This window comes from Stenella coeruleoalba (assembly GCF_951394435.1).
Source record: "Stenella coeruleoalba genome assembly, chromosome: 14".
Classification (NCBI taxonomy): Eukaryota; Metazoa; Chordata; class Mammalia; order Artiodactyla; family Delphinidae; genus Stenella; species Stenella coeruleoalba.
The window spans coordinates 14,600,710-14,617,140 of NC_137160.1; the positions used below are offsets into that span (position 1 = coordinate 14,600,710).

Genomic DNA, 16,431 nt, shown 5'->3' on the forward strand with positions numbered 1-16,431 from the left:
CCAATTAAATTAGAAGTCTCTAATTAAATCAAAACCAATTAAATCAGAATAAGGAGAGGGCCTAGAAATTGAAGTTTTACAAAGGCTTCCTATGGTAGGTAATCTGTGTTTTCAACTTCTAGAATAGATTCTAGCTTCTCCCACCTTCAAGAATTTCTCTTTCTAGTACCTTAATCCTATTTCTGTATTGATTATTTTCTTCAGCGTACTAGAAGGCTAAAATTTTTTCCTCAAGCGAAAGCAAACCAAACTAAAACTAATACCCTTGATTCTTCTTCCATCTGTCCTATTTTAGTTTTAGTACTTTCTTAGTTAAATTACTTTTGGAAAATATATTCAGATAAGCTATAGTAGTCCAGGTCAACTCAGGAGATAGAAACCACACAGCAGGCTAAACAAGGGAAGTTTAATATAAAGAAGTACTGACTATGATAAGAGTATGGTGTAGAATGAAAGAAAACTCCATATGGTTTGCTAGGGCTAAGGGAGAGTACCCAAGAAAGGACAATTTGGAAGGGGTTCAGACCTAATTGGAGGAGGTGTGATTTAGCCCATCCGATAGCAGAGAAGTCTGCTTATTTAGCCAGGCCAGAGTTGGTCTGGAGTTTCTAGGATAGCAGTAAGCCACCGTGTTGGGCAGGATAATGACCCCTTTAAAATGTCCACATCCTAATTCTGAACCTGTGAATATGTTACCATACATGGTAAAAGGATCTTTAAAGATGTGATTGAATTAAGGACCTTAAGATGGAGAAATTATCCTGAATTATCTGGGTGGGCCCAATGTAGTCATGTGGGTCCTTAGGAGTGGAGCATCTTTCCCACCTGTAGCCAGAGAGAGACGTGGCTACAGAAGAACTGTCAGAGACGTGCAGTATTGCTAACTTTGAACATGGAGGAAGGGACCATGAGCCAATGAATGTGGACAGCTTCTAGAAGCTGAAAAAACAGACAAACAAAAAACCCCCAAAGAAACAGATTCTCACCTAGAGCCTCCAGAAGGAATCAACCTTGTTGACACCTGGATAATCTGCAGAACTTCAACATAATAAATTTGTGTTTTAAGCCACTCAGTTTGTGGTTATGTATTACAACTGGAGTAGAAAACTAATACGCTCACTCTACAGAGTGCAGGAGGGGAGCAGGTCATCAGCAATTGGTGGCATAGATGATGAGCAATGACCAGTGGGGGTTCTAGAGCTGGTGACGGTAAGAGGCCCTCAGAGCTCATAGGACCCTGGTTTCTGAGGAGAGTGGGCTACAGGGTCTCAGAGGGACCACGTTCTGGGCCCATGGAGGGAGCCGGCTTCACAGGCTGTCCTCATACCCACATAGCCCACTTGTGGATACTGAAAAAAATTGTAGGAGAGCTCCTTCCTTTTTCAATGTCCCTCCAGTGTCTTCTACTGAGAAAATTTAGCATCATTCTCACTGTAAAGGAGATATAATTAATAAATGCTGTTGTTTATTTCAAAACATATATTGAAAGGAGTGAAGCTGAGAGGCAATAAATGGATAACTGACATATATTATATCTCCAAATCATGGTTATCCTTTTATTATAGACCCTGGCAACTTGATATCTGCATTCAACTCTCCACTGAAATGACCCTTGTCAAGGCAGTCAGCTAGAAACTATGTTTAGTCCTTATTTGTGTAATAATTGACAGTGTTGATCAATATGTTCTCTGCAAAACTCTGTCCCTGTCATCCTACTTCTACTTCCTTGAACCTCGCCTTCCATTACAGCCTCTGAAGAGAGTTGTGCGCGTAAACATTCTTAATTTTCTTGCGAGTATTTCACCTTTCAACACTTTAATCTGGTTTCTGCGTGCAACACTTTACCCAAAACTGTTCTTGCAAATATAACCAAATCCTATGGATATTTTTCAAAAAATGTTTTTGATATTTCAGTCCATTGTCCACATATTTCCTGACTTTCTACCGACCTTTTGGCTACTCCTACCCAGATTCTTTGCCAACATCATGTTCTCTAGCAGAAAGGTTGGCAGTCTTTGGAGTTCCTTTTGGGGTCAGCTTCTCTCCTCACATTATATTTCCACCTTAAATGACTCATCTGTGTCTTTGTCTTCAAAAACCATGTGCTAATGACTGCCAAGTTTATCTTCGAGGATTGCAGGCATCCAGGTATAGACAGTCAGGTCCAAAGAAAAAGGACAGATGGACGAGGATTATGAAAGATGAGTCAGCCTGATTTCATTTGTCATTACTTCAAACCAAATCTAAATTTTGGAGAAACTGGCTAGATTTTAGTCAAGAGCTTTAAAAATCTTACAGTAATGAATATTCATTTAGATAAAAAGTTTCTCTCTCCTCCATTGCATCATAAACTCTTTGAAAAATACCTTAATTCATCCTCTAAATGTGCCTAATGAATTTTTTTTTTTTTTTTACCAGAGCTTCAACATCTTTAAAGGTCTGTGAATACTTGTAGTAAGTCACTGCAGCTTTAAATGTGCCTGAGCTGCCCTCCTGAGCCACTTTTCCCTGGGTAAATGTCCTACTTCAATCCGCTATTCTGGCAAGGCTCAGAGCTATTTATTAAATCTTTTGAAAATACTGTTTTTTGTTGTTTTTTTTTCTTTTTTACTTTCGCCGTGATTCATACAGTTTTCCCGTCTGCCATCACCAAATAATGTGCTTGTTTGTTACATCAGTACAACTGATATCCAGTTGGCAAGATTTTTTTGGAACATCTGTGTTTTAGTAAGACAAGTATTACTCAGCTTTTGAGGCATCAGGTTTAAGCAAATTTTGACTGAAAATTAAATGCTTTAATTATCTTGCTACAAAACTGGGATTATATTTTTATATTCATGAAAACGAAATGAAGTAGCAGCAAGATTTCAATCAAAATAAGTCATTTCCTTAACACTATATTTTAATTAGCATTGCAACAGTCAAGTTTTAATTATCTTTATTTTTTTCACAAAATTGCGTCTTTGTAGCTAAGTGAGATTGCTTCAGTGTGAGAGATGGTGTGACAATCATTCTAATGTCACAAATATTCTTTCTTTTAGTAATTCCTGTATTTTTTTATACCAATATTTGTTAAGTCCAAATAGTTAGGCAGGCTTTTTTCTGATACTTGACACATCACATCATTTCTTGATTCTTTCATAAACAATGATGCAAATTCATTAGCTTCTCATTTATGCCTCATTTTTACTATTTCACACAATTTTTCATAGAAACAGTATTTGATCTGAGAACACCCACAGCAATCGGAAACATTTTTTCCAGTATTTAACACACTAGAGCTTGCCCTTGTATCAGCTGCTCACTTGCAGATTTGGTCATACATAAACTGGCTATATCAATATCATACTTAAAGATTTCTTATTTAAGCATCAAATTCTGTTTATTACTTATCCTGCTATTATTTTTAAAATTGTAGCTATGTAGCTTAATTTACTGTCTTCAGTGTACAGGCCCTTAAAATTCATAATCTCATTTAATCCTACTGAAAGTATATGTTAAACACGATGAACTTGAGACTCAAAGAGGTTAAGTAACTTTCCAAAAGGCACAAACAAGTGTAAGTGGCACAGCAGTTTCAAAATCATGACCAAGTCCCAACACCGCCATCTTTGCATTGCTGCCATTCCTTCATTTACATTCTGAAATTCCCTGTTGCCGCTTGGAGCTGACATTGGTTAGTTGCGTTAACTTCAGGGTAACAGTGAGAGAAGTTTTGATACATTAACTTATTTGACTCTTTGTGTACGTTCAAGATTTTATTTTTCCAATTTTCTGTAGTCTTGCCCCCTCTTATCTTAGAGATTTTATGTCTTCTTTTAATGACATATGCGATTTCTTAACATATTGGTTATCAGGAACAAAAAATTGTCCCAAATGTAAAATATGTTTGATTCACATGAAGGATTTAATTATTTTGTTCACATGAAAATGTGAACAAAAAAAGAAAGCACTTGACAAAAGCACTACAAAATTCCCAGAATATGACAGAGATTCTCAGAATCTAGGCAACATCATATTCTGGATGTTTAGCGATCAAAAGAGAATGAGGGAGTATAACAAAGTAGAGTGTTCCATGAAACCTTTCATAAGCTGAAATGGCATAAAGTGAAGAACCTTAGGATACATTGTACTAACAAATGCACAAAGTAAATCAAGATAAAGCACAGATGCTCACAGACACAGTTCAGAGCTATGGCATCTCGATGCTGAGAGGCTGAGTGTAGTTCCCAGGGAAGGAGCTTGTTGGTGCCACTCTTACTGCTCAGGGAGTGTGCTGCCTCTGTAATGGCTCACTGCAGACCAAATGCTGAATGCTCTTTCTGTTTTCTGTGTTTTGTCCTAAAGCAAAAATTCGTTTTGGATTTCTTTCAGTTAGTGAAAACAGACCTTGGGGGGTATTGCTGGTTAGGTTCCAGACTACCTCAATAAAGCAAATGTGACAATAAAGTGAGTCAGTTTTCTAGTGCATATAAATGTTATTTTTATACTATGTTGGAGTCTGTTAAATGTACGTAGCATTATGTCTAAAAAATGTACATACCTTAATTTTAAAAAGACTTTATTGCTAAAAAATGCTAACCATCATTATCTGACCCTTGAGTGAGTGGTAATTTTTTACAATAGTAAGTCAAAAATAGCTGACTACAGATCACCATAGCAAATATAATAATAACGAAAAAGTTTGAAATATTTCGAGAATTACCAGAATATGACACAGAGACATGAAGTGAGCAAATGCTTTTGAAAAATGGCACAGATAGACTTGCTTAATGAAGGGTTTCCACAAACCTGAATTGTAAAAAAAATGCAGTATCTTCAAAACACAATACAGTGAAAAACAATAAAATGAGGTATGCCTATATATAGAAACATACACACACACAACAGAATGAAAGCAAATGTGAATGTGGCAAAATGTTACAGTGGGCAAACTGTGTAAAGGGTACTGTGAGAGGTATATTCTAAAACAGCTCCCAAGATTCCCATCCCCTATCGTACATGTCCTGAATAATTCCCTGTCCTTGAATGTGAGTGCGCCCTGTGACAATGAGGATGTCACTCCATGATTAGATTACTCTATCTGGCCAAGGTGAAGAGATTTTGCATACGCAATTAGGATCCCAAATCAGTTACCTTTAAATTAATCAAAAGGGGGATTATCCTGGGTGGGTCTGATCTAAACAGGTAAGCCCTTTAAAAGAGGGTGTAAATGTCTGAGACATCCTTCTGCTGGCTTTGAGGAAGTAAGCTGCTGTGTTATGAGAGGGTCTGAGAAAGCACTTGACAAAGAATGGAGAGTGACCTCTTGGAGCTGAGAGCGGCCTTCAGCTGACAGCCATCAAGAAAATGAGAGCTCAGTCCTTTAGCTAAAATAAACTGAATTCTGCCAACAATCATGTGATTGTAGAAGATGATCCTAAACTCCAGAAGGGAACATTACCAGACTGGCACCTTGATTGAGGGACTCTGAGCACAAGAGCCAACTAATCTGTGCCTGGACTCCTGACATATATAAATATTGAGGTGATACATATATGTTGCTTTAAGCTGCTAAGTTTGTACTGGTTGGTTACCCAGCATAGATAACTAATACAGGTCAACAGATATTCTTTGTATTCTCCTTGTATCATTTTTGCACATTTGAAACTACATCAGTATAAAAAAATTTTAAGAACACCTTGTCCGTCTGTGTACCACTTCTTTCTTTCCCTGCTTAGAAGGCTATAGGCTAAGCTAATCAGCAAAATCAGTATCTCAACCTTTCCATTCCAGTAGCTCAAATAAGACAATAATAACCATGGCCTTTAAATGTCTTTGAAATCTTATATTGTGCTTTACTATTAATGTAAATATTGCACTAGAGTATAATGGATCAGTTTACTTTAATATGATGATTAAAGTTTATACTTTTGTTTCTAGCCATGATGAAGAAATCAGGATTGAATTTTCCTCTCTTTCATAAATCAACTAGAAAACTGAATGAAATAAAGAACTGCATTCAAATATTGAACTGCAAGAAGTGAATAATCACAGTTCCTAGCAGGAGGGGAAAAAGTGAGGTGAGTCATACAATCATCCCAGCTTTCTATCTTGAAGCATTTACTGAATCACATTTCAAGTGGGGAGATCTTAAACAGAGCCTAGGGGTCTTGATGAGTTGTGAAGACTGAGATAGAAGTTTGGGGTAGCTGAAATGGCCCGGAAAACAGGCTGTATATCAGAGAGGAGGAAGCTACTCAGAGAAGTGCTCCAGGAAATTTTGTGAGTTTCCTTGACTTTATTAACTGAATACCAAGCAGCACATTTAGAAGGCTGGGGGAACGACTGGAATCCCTAAATTGAACAATTCTGAGAGATTCCAAAACCTGGGAGATGATCGCATTCTGATAAGGCATTTTGACCTTGTATACAGTGATCTAGGTAAACTCATTTTTTAGTTCTAGAAGTATTTTTGTGGAATTACTGTGATTTTTCTATATAGACAATGCTTTTATATGCAAATAAGCACCTTTTCAAATCTCTAAACCCTTAGCCTTAATAGAAAGACTATACCTTAGTCTATCCAAAGAGCAACTTCCATAGAACTTGTCAATGAGTGTTATTTTTTCTTTTAAATATGCAACAGAGTAGGAGAAACAGAAATAAAACTATATTGAACACTAGATAATAGAACCCTTATTTTAATCTGATTTTACCGTAGTATAATAAATATGTGAAAAAGCAAAAGGAATTTAACTGCTCTGGGACTCATTATTCCAATTTATAAATGAGGAAACTAATAATTAATCCATAGAACAGTTGTGAGAATTGAATGAGAAAATATACATAAGCCATAAAACTAATATAAATACTTAGCAATATTTCAGGTTTTTTTTTTTTTGTAAAGCTCAGCAAGAAGAAAAATGTAACCTTTAAAAAATACAATTAGAATATTGTTAAATAAAAATTTTCAAACTAAATAGGAGCCACCCTTAAGAAAAAACAGCGTTCCTGGAATTTAATTTTTGTTGTTTTGGTTTAAGTAACATATAAATATTAGATTAATTTTAGAAAAAATGTTAAAAATATAGAATGGAAATTTTTAAACAAAATTACCTATTAGCTAGTAAGAAATTCTCTTGATGTTTATGTTGCAATATAGATATATATATGTGTATATATACATATATATACACACAGTTTAAATATATATACACACACATAGTTTTTATATATATGTACACATATGCGTATATACACAGACACACAGAGATATGTACATATGTATAAATTTTTGCTTTAATAGGGATTGCTATTTCATCCATACTTCTAATCAGGGAACTGTTAAAGTGTACTGATCTTATATATGTTTCTTAAGTATTTTCATTATCAGTATTGCCTTTTACCATTTTGTGACCTGAAATATCTTCCCATTACCTCTTTTGGACATGAGAAACATACACTCTCACCACACCTTTCTATGATATTTTACTATCTTTTTATGAAATAAAATGTGTAAAGTTATAAAATGTGGGTAATTTTTTTGAAAAGTACCCACATTGTAATAGTGACTACAAGTGTTTGTGTTTAAACTATCATGAATGCAGTTTAGAGGTAAATTTTCTGAGGGTCTCTGTGAAATATTTTAACAAGCCACAAATATGCCACATAACTACTTTTTAAAAAAAGTTTCATAAACACATAACTCCCTTAGAGAATTTTCAAGATTATTAATCATGAATTTTTTTTATAAGAACAGGCTATTTCCCTGACTTATTTGCCCTTTAGATAGTTAATGGTTTTATTTCTTCCAAAATTTGCTAGAAATATTAAAAACTACTGTTCAATATCATGTGTTCTTTATTTTTTTGGTCAATATCACACACATACTGTGGAATCTTGTCTCCACTGATCTCATTCTTCTTTCCAGAAATATTTTATAAATACCTAGAGAATGAGACTATGACTCAAGGGATAAATGTGCTCCCTCTTGTTCATTGTTTATGGGATAAACTACACACATGTTAAACTTGTATTCATTCTCCTCCATGAATTTTTTTGGACATGGCTTATGTCTTTGAGCTCTTGTATAAACCTCCAGCTGATCATAGATTTTTTTAATATAAACATAATTTTAGTTCTTTTAAAATTTATTTTTCAATTTACATACAGTGAGAGTATCCCTTCGTAGTGTACAGTCTACAGGTTTTGTCAAGTGCTTAAGTCATATATGCACCCCATACACAATACAGAAAATTTCCATTCCCCCCCAAATTTGCTTTCTACTGTTGCTTTGTAGTTAATCCTTCCTCCAAACCCCACTTCTGGAAACTACTGATCTATTCTCTGTAACTATAGATTTGTCTCCATAATGTGGTATAAATGGAATGATACAGTATGTAGCTTTTGGGGTGTAGATTCATTCATTCAGCACAATGCATATGAGAGCCCTCTATGTTGTTACAAGTATAATAAGTTTGTTCCCTTTTGCTGCTGGATGATATACTATTGTGGGTGTACCACAGTTTTCCCATTCACAAGTTTAAGAAAATTTTGACTGTTTCTACCTTTTGGTAATTATGAATACAGCCTCCGTAAACATTCTAATGGAGGGGTTTTGGGTTAATGTAAGTTTTCATTTCTCATGTATAAATACCCTGGAGTGTGATTGATGGGTCACATGGGTGACTACATACTTAGTTTACCAGAAAATGCCAAGGTGTTTCTCCAAAGTGCTTGTTCCCCTTGGCATTCTCTCCAGCAAAGTGTGAGAGTTCCAGTTACTCCACACCTTCCTTAGTAGTTGATGTTGTTTATTTTTTTGTTTTTATAATTTTTTTGCTTTTATAATAGGTATAAAATGGCATTTCTTTTGAGTTTATATTTTCCTATTGACTAATGATGTTGAGCATATCTTCATATGTTTAGCTTCCATTTATTTATCTTTTTTGGCAAAGTGACTGTTTAAATCTTTTGTGCACTTTTTAATAGATTTGTTTTCTTAGTGTTGAGTTTTGAAAGTCTTTGTGTAATCTGAGTACAAGTCCTTTGTAAGATATGTAATCTGCAAATACTTTCTCCAAAGGGTCTATAGTGGTATCTTTTTTTATGCCTGATATAGGTAATTTGCTTCTTTTTTTTTTATCATGGTGAGTCTGGCTAGAAGTTTATCAATTTGATAGGTATTTTCAAAGAAATAGCTTCTGCTTTTATTATTTTTTCTATTGTCTTTATTCTTTCAATTGCATTGATTTTTGTTTACTACTTCTTTCCTTCTTGTTTTGGGTTTAATTTATTCTTTTTGTTGTTTCTAAAATGTCTTAAATTACTGATTTGAGAACTACTTTCTTTTCTAAATTATATATTTATTGCTATAAGTTTCCTTCTAAGCACTTTGTTAGCTGTATCCCACAAACATTAACATGTTGTATTTTTATTTTCACTTAGTTCAAAATATTTTAAAATTTCCCTTTAATACTTCCCTTTTGAACCATAGGTTATTTAGAAGTGTGTTGTTTAATTTCCAGATATTTGGGGGCTTTCTAGATATTATTTCTCATTTGTTTCAGTTATGGTCTGAGAGCATACTTTATCCGATTTATACTCTTTTAAATGTGGTGAAATTTGTATTAAAGGACAGAACATGGTCTATCTTAGTGAATGTTTTGAATGATTTTTACTGTTGACCTATCTATGTCTTTATGTGTAAAGTAAGTTTATTGTAGATAGCATATCCTATACTTTAGTCTTTTTACCCAGTCTGACATTCTGTGTCTTTTAATGGGTGTGTTTAGACTGTTTATATTTAATTTGCTTATTGATGTGGTTGGGTTAAAATCTACCATCTTGTAGTTGTTTTCCTAATTGTTCCTTCTCTTTTTTGTTATTGTTTTTCCCTCTTTTTTGTAACTTCTTAAAGGATAATGGAGTATGCATTTTTTAATTCTCTTTTATCTGCACTGTTGAGTTATTATTTATACCTCTTCTAAAATTTTTAGTTGTCCTTTGGGTTGTAATATACATCGTTAATTAAGCAGAGTGTATTTTCCAATAATATTATACTGATTTATGTATAATATATGAATATAAGTGAACAGATCAAACCAAGCATACAAATACATCCTTTGTGTTTTTATTGTTGAGCATTTTACATATGCTATAAATACACAATAAATAGCTAGTATTTTTGCTTAAGACAATCATTTATATTTCAGAGCAATTAAATATTAAGAGCAAATATTTTATACTTTTATTCCATTTTCTTTGCATTACTCTTCTTTTTGTAGATCCTATTTTTCTGATTTATTTCTTCTTACAGAATAACTTTTCTTAACATTTCTTACAGTGCAGATTTGCTGGCAATAAAATTCCTAGAGATTTGTTTGTCTCAGAAGGTCTTCCTCTTTCCATTATAACATATATATTTGGTGAACATAGAATTATGGCGGGAAAGTCTTATTTTTGTTTTTTTCCTTTTCAGCTCTTTGAATATGCTTTTCTGTTGTGAAATAATCATGTGTACTTATTGTAGAACTTTTATCCACTTTTGTCACTTGGTTCAAAGTATGAGAGGATATTTTGATGAGTGTGTATAGGGACACTCATTTTTCCTTTTGCCTTGGGCTCCAGTATGGCTTGTCATGGACTGTCAGAGAATTTTTCTCAATATCTCTTTCATTCTCAGCTTTAGGTCTCCTCTTAATGCTGTGCCAAGAATGTCTCTATGCTTTTGCAATTCTTTTCCACAGTGTTTCACTGTTACTTGTTATTTGTTGCTTGGTGCTTATAAGGTTGGTTGGGGGCAAGGGAAAGGGTCCTTCTCTGTTAGGCCTCAGTCCTAAGTAAGGCAGTGCGCCTCTGGCTTGGGAGTGTGGCTTCTTAGTACTACTTAGTACTTAGTACTTAGTTCTCCACCAACTCTGGGCTTAGCTCCTGTTCCTGTCCCTCAGCCAGAGAGATTGTGTTTTTCTCTTCCCTCCTCATACCAATGGGTTTTCAGTGGTGTCCCGAGGATGACAATTTTTATTGCTCTTTCTCCTGAAGTTTAATGCTTTGGTCTGTAGGGGAAACAGGAGAGAAGGATTTGAGTGGGACTTTGTGCCTCTCAGCAGCTGCTGCTGTTCTCCTGCCCCATGCCTGCGCCACGAGGGACTGTTCCTCAGAACTCATTCAGTGAGGTCCAAGGAGAAGAGCCTTTCAGTGGGCGCAGACTTTGCCTACATCTGCATTCCTCTGGGGCTCCTCATAAGCTCATACTCAGCATCCGCCAATCTGTGAACAACTCTAGCTGAATTCTTCAAACAGTGGCTGCATTTGTTCCAAATAAACAGATGCTTCTAATCTGTCTCTCCCCATACACACTTGTCTTTCCCTAGATTTTGAGCTAGTTTATTACCTTGCAACCTCAGCTTTCTGATGGGTTCGAGAAAAGTTGGCAACTTGGAGTTTGTCACTTTTTGTTGTGAAAAAGGGGAATGATGCTCTTTCCAGCTCTCTACAATGGAAGTAGAAACTATATAATCCTATGTATATTTTTAAAATAATTTTCTCTCCTCTTGACCACTCCAAGTTCAATCTAAAGACTTAAATCTTACTTTCTGTTTTATACCACTTATATGGTTATTTTGTCATTTAATCATTCACATCCTGCAGTATTTTTGTTGCTACTTTAAATTCTTATACAATAAACATTGTTTTTAAGTTTTTCACTTAGTCCTATGAATGTAAAAAAATGTCACATTCATCTTCATATTCTTTACAGCGATTGCTTTGTAATGGTAGAGTACAGTTTAAGGACTTGCTTTATTTTAGGCCACCTTTAGTTATTTGGCTAAAAAAAAAGAAAAATTTGCAGAGACTAGCAAGGCTAACAGTACTTTGTCAATGACAGATATGAAAAGAGAACTTATCTTTTAATTTTAAAAAAAGTTTTAGATGCATACATAAAATCTGATGTTATTATGACGACAGACGGTGTTGATTAGAATGTGAGTGAAAAAGATTCTCTTTTTAACCAGAATGCAAATAATGAACATATAATAAAAAATAAATAAATGCAAGTAGGCTGCAAATTTGTGTAGAATGGTCAGTTTAGTCTCTCCCAGTCTATATCAGAAGTCAGTTATAGCCAGAATTGTATATGCCAAACCTGGAGCCAAAGGGAGAAGTTGCTTGGGAGACATAATGGTTTTGTTAGCTGTGTTCACTCACCAAATGCTTGAGTCCCCCAGTCTCGGCCTTCTCTCCCCATTTGTATCAGAGCAGATTGATCAATCCCTGTTATGTGACACCCTCTTTTTCTAGATTACCTGAGGTGCCTATCCTATACTTTGTGTGAGGAAAGACTGTGTAAAAAAAAAAAAAAAAAGTGAAGGGAAAATTTTCTAGGTTTCTTGGTTGTGATCCCATTATGTTTCGGTTATTTTCCTGTTTGATTTTGTATTTTTATAGACTTCTCTATGACACGTCTTCAGAAAATCTCTTGTGTTATTTCGTACAGATGACTAATCCCATCTATTCGTGGGTTTCACTTATTTCTAAGTTTCTTGAACATTCATGATTTTCCTCTCAATAGTGATTGTTACACCTCCCTCATGAACACATTTAAATAATTGTTGACAGTGGAGGAGGCCGTGCATGCATGGGGGCATATGGGAGATCTCTGTACCTTCTACTCAGCTTTGCTGTGAACCTAAAGCCGCTCTAAAAACTAATGTCTATTAAAACAAAAATTGAAACAAGTGATTAGCTCACTTCATGGCACTAGCATATAACAATTATTTCATGTGATATTTCTGAAGGCACAGTTCAAATAATTTTCACTTTTTAGACTTCTCATAATTATTTGAAACATTATAATTCCAAATAACTATGCATTTCCAAATGTATTTCCTTACTTGATTCCTTATCTTTGTGTCTCAGATTTTTTCTCATATTTGTCCATTTGGATGGCTGTTATTCTGACATTGTACTTTGACATTGAAATGACATTGTACTTTTATTCTGACATTGTACTTTCTTCTGAATAACAAAATATGTGATTTCCTTCCCATTCTCTCAGCATTAATCTATTGTATCCCTTCAAATTTGGGGCTGTCCTTCATTATGCATGTCAGGCTGTCAGATTTTCAACCTTGCTGAAAATAAAAATTCCCTTTATGAGTCGATATGGAGGGTAAAGAGTCAATTTTTTTTCCTTTTTTTTTTTTTTTTTTAAATAACCAGTGTGTATGCTGTGAGACGAGTTCTCCTGTATTTTGTTTCTCACCAAAAGACAATGTCTTATCATAAAATCCTTCCTTCAAGGGCATTATATTTTTCTTTTAAGGTTCTTCACCTTTAAATATAGCACAACATAAAGCTTTCACAGATTGATGGGAATCATATTACAGTTTGAGGTAGAGTGTAGAGCTGTTTCCTCAGGGATTATCCACTATAGAATTCCCCTCTCCTCATATTTCTAATAACGGCATATCCTAAAATAATTGCAGTAAAGCAACCAACGTCTATTTCTTTGCATGGATTCAGTATACGTATGCTCAGGATTTGCTCACTAGAGTTTTGTTTCTGTTTCGTTTTTGTTGTTTCCCTTCACAGGCTGAAAATCATGCAGTTCTTTTGTGAATGCCTCCTATTGCGCACAGTTGTTAACACCACATATTTCAGAGTCGTAATCCGCCCCCCCCATATCCTCACAGTGTCTCCAGCCTTTGAAATTGCGGCCCACATATCAATATGTGCACTAATTCAATAGCATACCAATAGTGCTACCACAGAATATCATGCGTTCCATTTATTCTAACCCAGTTTAAATATAGGAACTCGTTTATTATTAATTCTTTGTAAGTTTTCTTAAAATCTGGCAGATTAGGCTGGATACTTACATTTCTTAAAGTAGCAAATTATTACAATTTATTAGAAACATTCATCTTCTGTGAATCGCCTTTAAAAAGTTCCTACAATGAAAATGTGACAAGAAATGTTATTCATGAGCATGTGGCTATTGGGATGAGTCATAGTTTTTCCCCCTACAATGATGAAAGGCCCTAGCCAGCTCCAATTTATAATAATGAGTTTAAAAGCTAGCATGTCTTAAATTCCTATTATATACAAATTCCTTTATATATTTTATGTCTAACTATTCAATTAGGTAGATGATATTATACCTGTTTTAACTGATGGGTCTTAGAGGAATTCTTGTAAGAATTGTAGCCCCCAAGTGTTGACAGTGTTTGATGGATTCCCTCCGTCTATGAATGTGCCAAAAGTAAAAGCAACAATTCCAATCCTCTGTTGCTTAAACAAGAAGAAAGCTTCATTATTTTTACCCAAAACTATGGCATATGTTTCAAGCAGAGATTTATCCGGGCTGTGGGGACTTGATAGGTTCTGAGTCTCATCTGGCATTCTCTTCTTGTCATGCCCATTGGGCCTCTGTAGTGCCCACTGTAAAAGAATAAAAAGAATCTGGTGTGCTGGCAGTCAGCTAAAATAGAAACCACTATTCCCCATAGTAATGGTGGATGTTTCCACACGGGTCACTTTTACAGCTTGTGCTAAACTGGGGGAGTACAGTGGCTGCTACTCAAAAATGTTCTGTGGGCACCATATTCATGGGTAAGTCCTAGCATGTCATACAACTACTATTCTAATTGCTAGAAAGCAAGAAGAAGGGAGTGGCAATGAAATCAGCTACTGACTGTTCTTAAAGCATAAGGAGACCAGTCTAGGATTGGTTTTCTCCATCATAATAGTGGCTGACGTCAGAGGACCGCATGGGAGCTGGCGGAATAATATCCAAAGAATAAGCCCTAGTTATATATCCTTTACTTAAACATTCCTTAGTTCTAAGAACCAGGGTTATTTCCTTTATAATAAAGCCCATTCCTATTAGTGCAAACAGCAGGATGCGTGTGCCATCTAAACCTTTAAAATAGCAAATACCAAGTTATTGTGAGTGTGGGCGTGTTCAGGTGTGTCAAGCATTTAGAATAAGTTTTAGGAACTATCTCAACATTTCTTCAGACAGTAATAAATGTCTAAGCATGGGTTAAATTTCATATATTTCTTACTCTAAAGTTTATGTTTCAAGTGCCCTCCAGTACAGCATGTCGTCTTTATGTAGTTTGATGTTCTTCCTTTGTAAGTTGTTTCCATAGTGTTGAAGGTGAATACCTGATCTATGATCTGCTTCTTGATTTTGCTTATCCATGAATTTTATTTTGCTCGTATACCCAGAATTAATTGGACCCAGGGAATGGAATAGGGCAACTAAACTCATAAAATATTTGCATAGAAATAACGTCAACTTACTGATTTGTAATGATTAATATAAGTGCAAAGAGTACAAGAAACTTGTGCCAGTTCATCAATTCAGTTTCACCTCTGTCGGAAATTCTATATGGAAACCCAAATATAACAAGTCACTTAGAACCAATTCAGTCAGAGAAAGGGAAAGTAATTGGCTGGTTTTAATGGCAATGACGTCTAATCCATGCATTTCTGCTATAAGAACCTATTTGCTATAAGGACTAGATCTTGGAGTCTTTGTGTCAATATATCTACCCTACTGAAGAAAAAAGAGAACATTTTATTTTGATTTGGATAATATTATCCTCTAAGAGCAAGAATTATATACTGACTGGGAAGGGGACTCTTTAGGAGGAGGAGGAAGAAAGTATCAAGTTTAACTAGCAGACATTAAAAGATTTAAATAATTAACATCCAGAAAAATTATCAGTCAGACCTTGAGGAGGTAGAAGTAAGACACAGGAGAAAAGTGACAGAACCTGGTTACAAGAGTCAGAGTGGCAAAGAACACAGGAGACATCGGATCAAGTTAAGGGTTCTGATCAAAGTTGCACGAGAATGTTCCACTCATGGAAGTCCAAGAAATAGGCCCTCTGTCTTATGGTAATTACCCGCTACTAAGAAAAACCTTGCTCAATAAGGGATACATCTATAATTGGTCTTGTCAGATTCCATTTAGGAAAAGGAAGTATGTATTTCCAAGGTGCAAATGCTCGGACATGACTACACTGGGAGAGCTAATGACGTGGTCAGGTGTTCGGACCTACTCGTAGAGTCACCATGAATGTGGCTGCTGCAGATGTGCAGTCTGCTGTGGGTGAACTGTGTTGCCACTCAGAGTTCATAAAAGGCGCTTCCATGGAGGTTGTGGTTTTACAAAATGGTAATCAACTCCCAGTAAAGATCCAAAGAAACTACCATCTTTTCTCTATTTACCCATAGTTGCGTTCTTAGAATAGTCACTGTATATTAAACCCATGCAAAAGTATCTTACGTTTATACTTAAAAGAGTTATGCTATAGATTTAAGAATTTATAAATAGGTATTTCATCTTAAGAGTGTACTGTATGGTATCTAAAGTCTTGCAGAATGCAGGGCCATCTTCAACTGTGCAGGACCATAAGTGCACTTCAGGACATC

The 16,431-nt window shown here is 35.2% G+C and overlaps 1 long non-coding RNA gene across 1 annotated transcript in view; it reads left to right on the plus strand.

The window, feature by feature from the left end:
* The window catches only part of LOC307197325, a 109,546-nt gene that overhangs the window by 45,701 nt on the left and 47,414 nt on the right, over positions 1–16,431 (plus strand). Inside the window, exon 2 of the long non-coding RNA XR_013831368.1 lies at positions 5,923–6,062. This is a non-coding gene — a long non-coding RNA (uncharacterized lncRNA). The remainder of the gene's footprint in view (positions 1–5,922; positions 6,063–16,431) is intronic.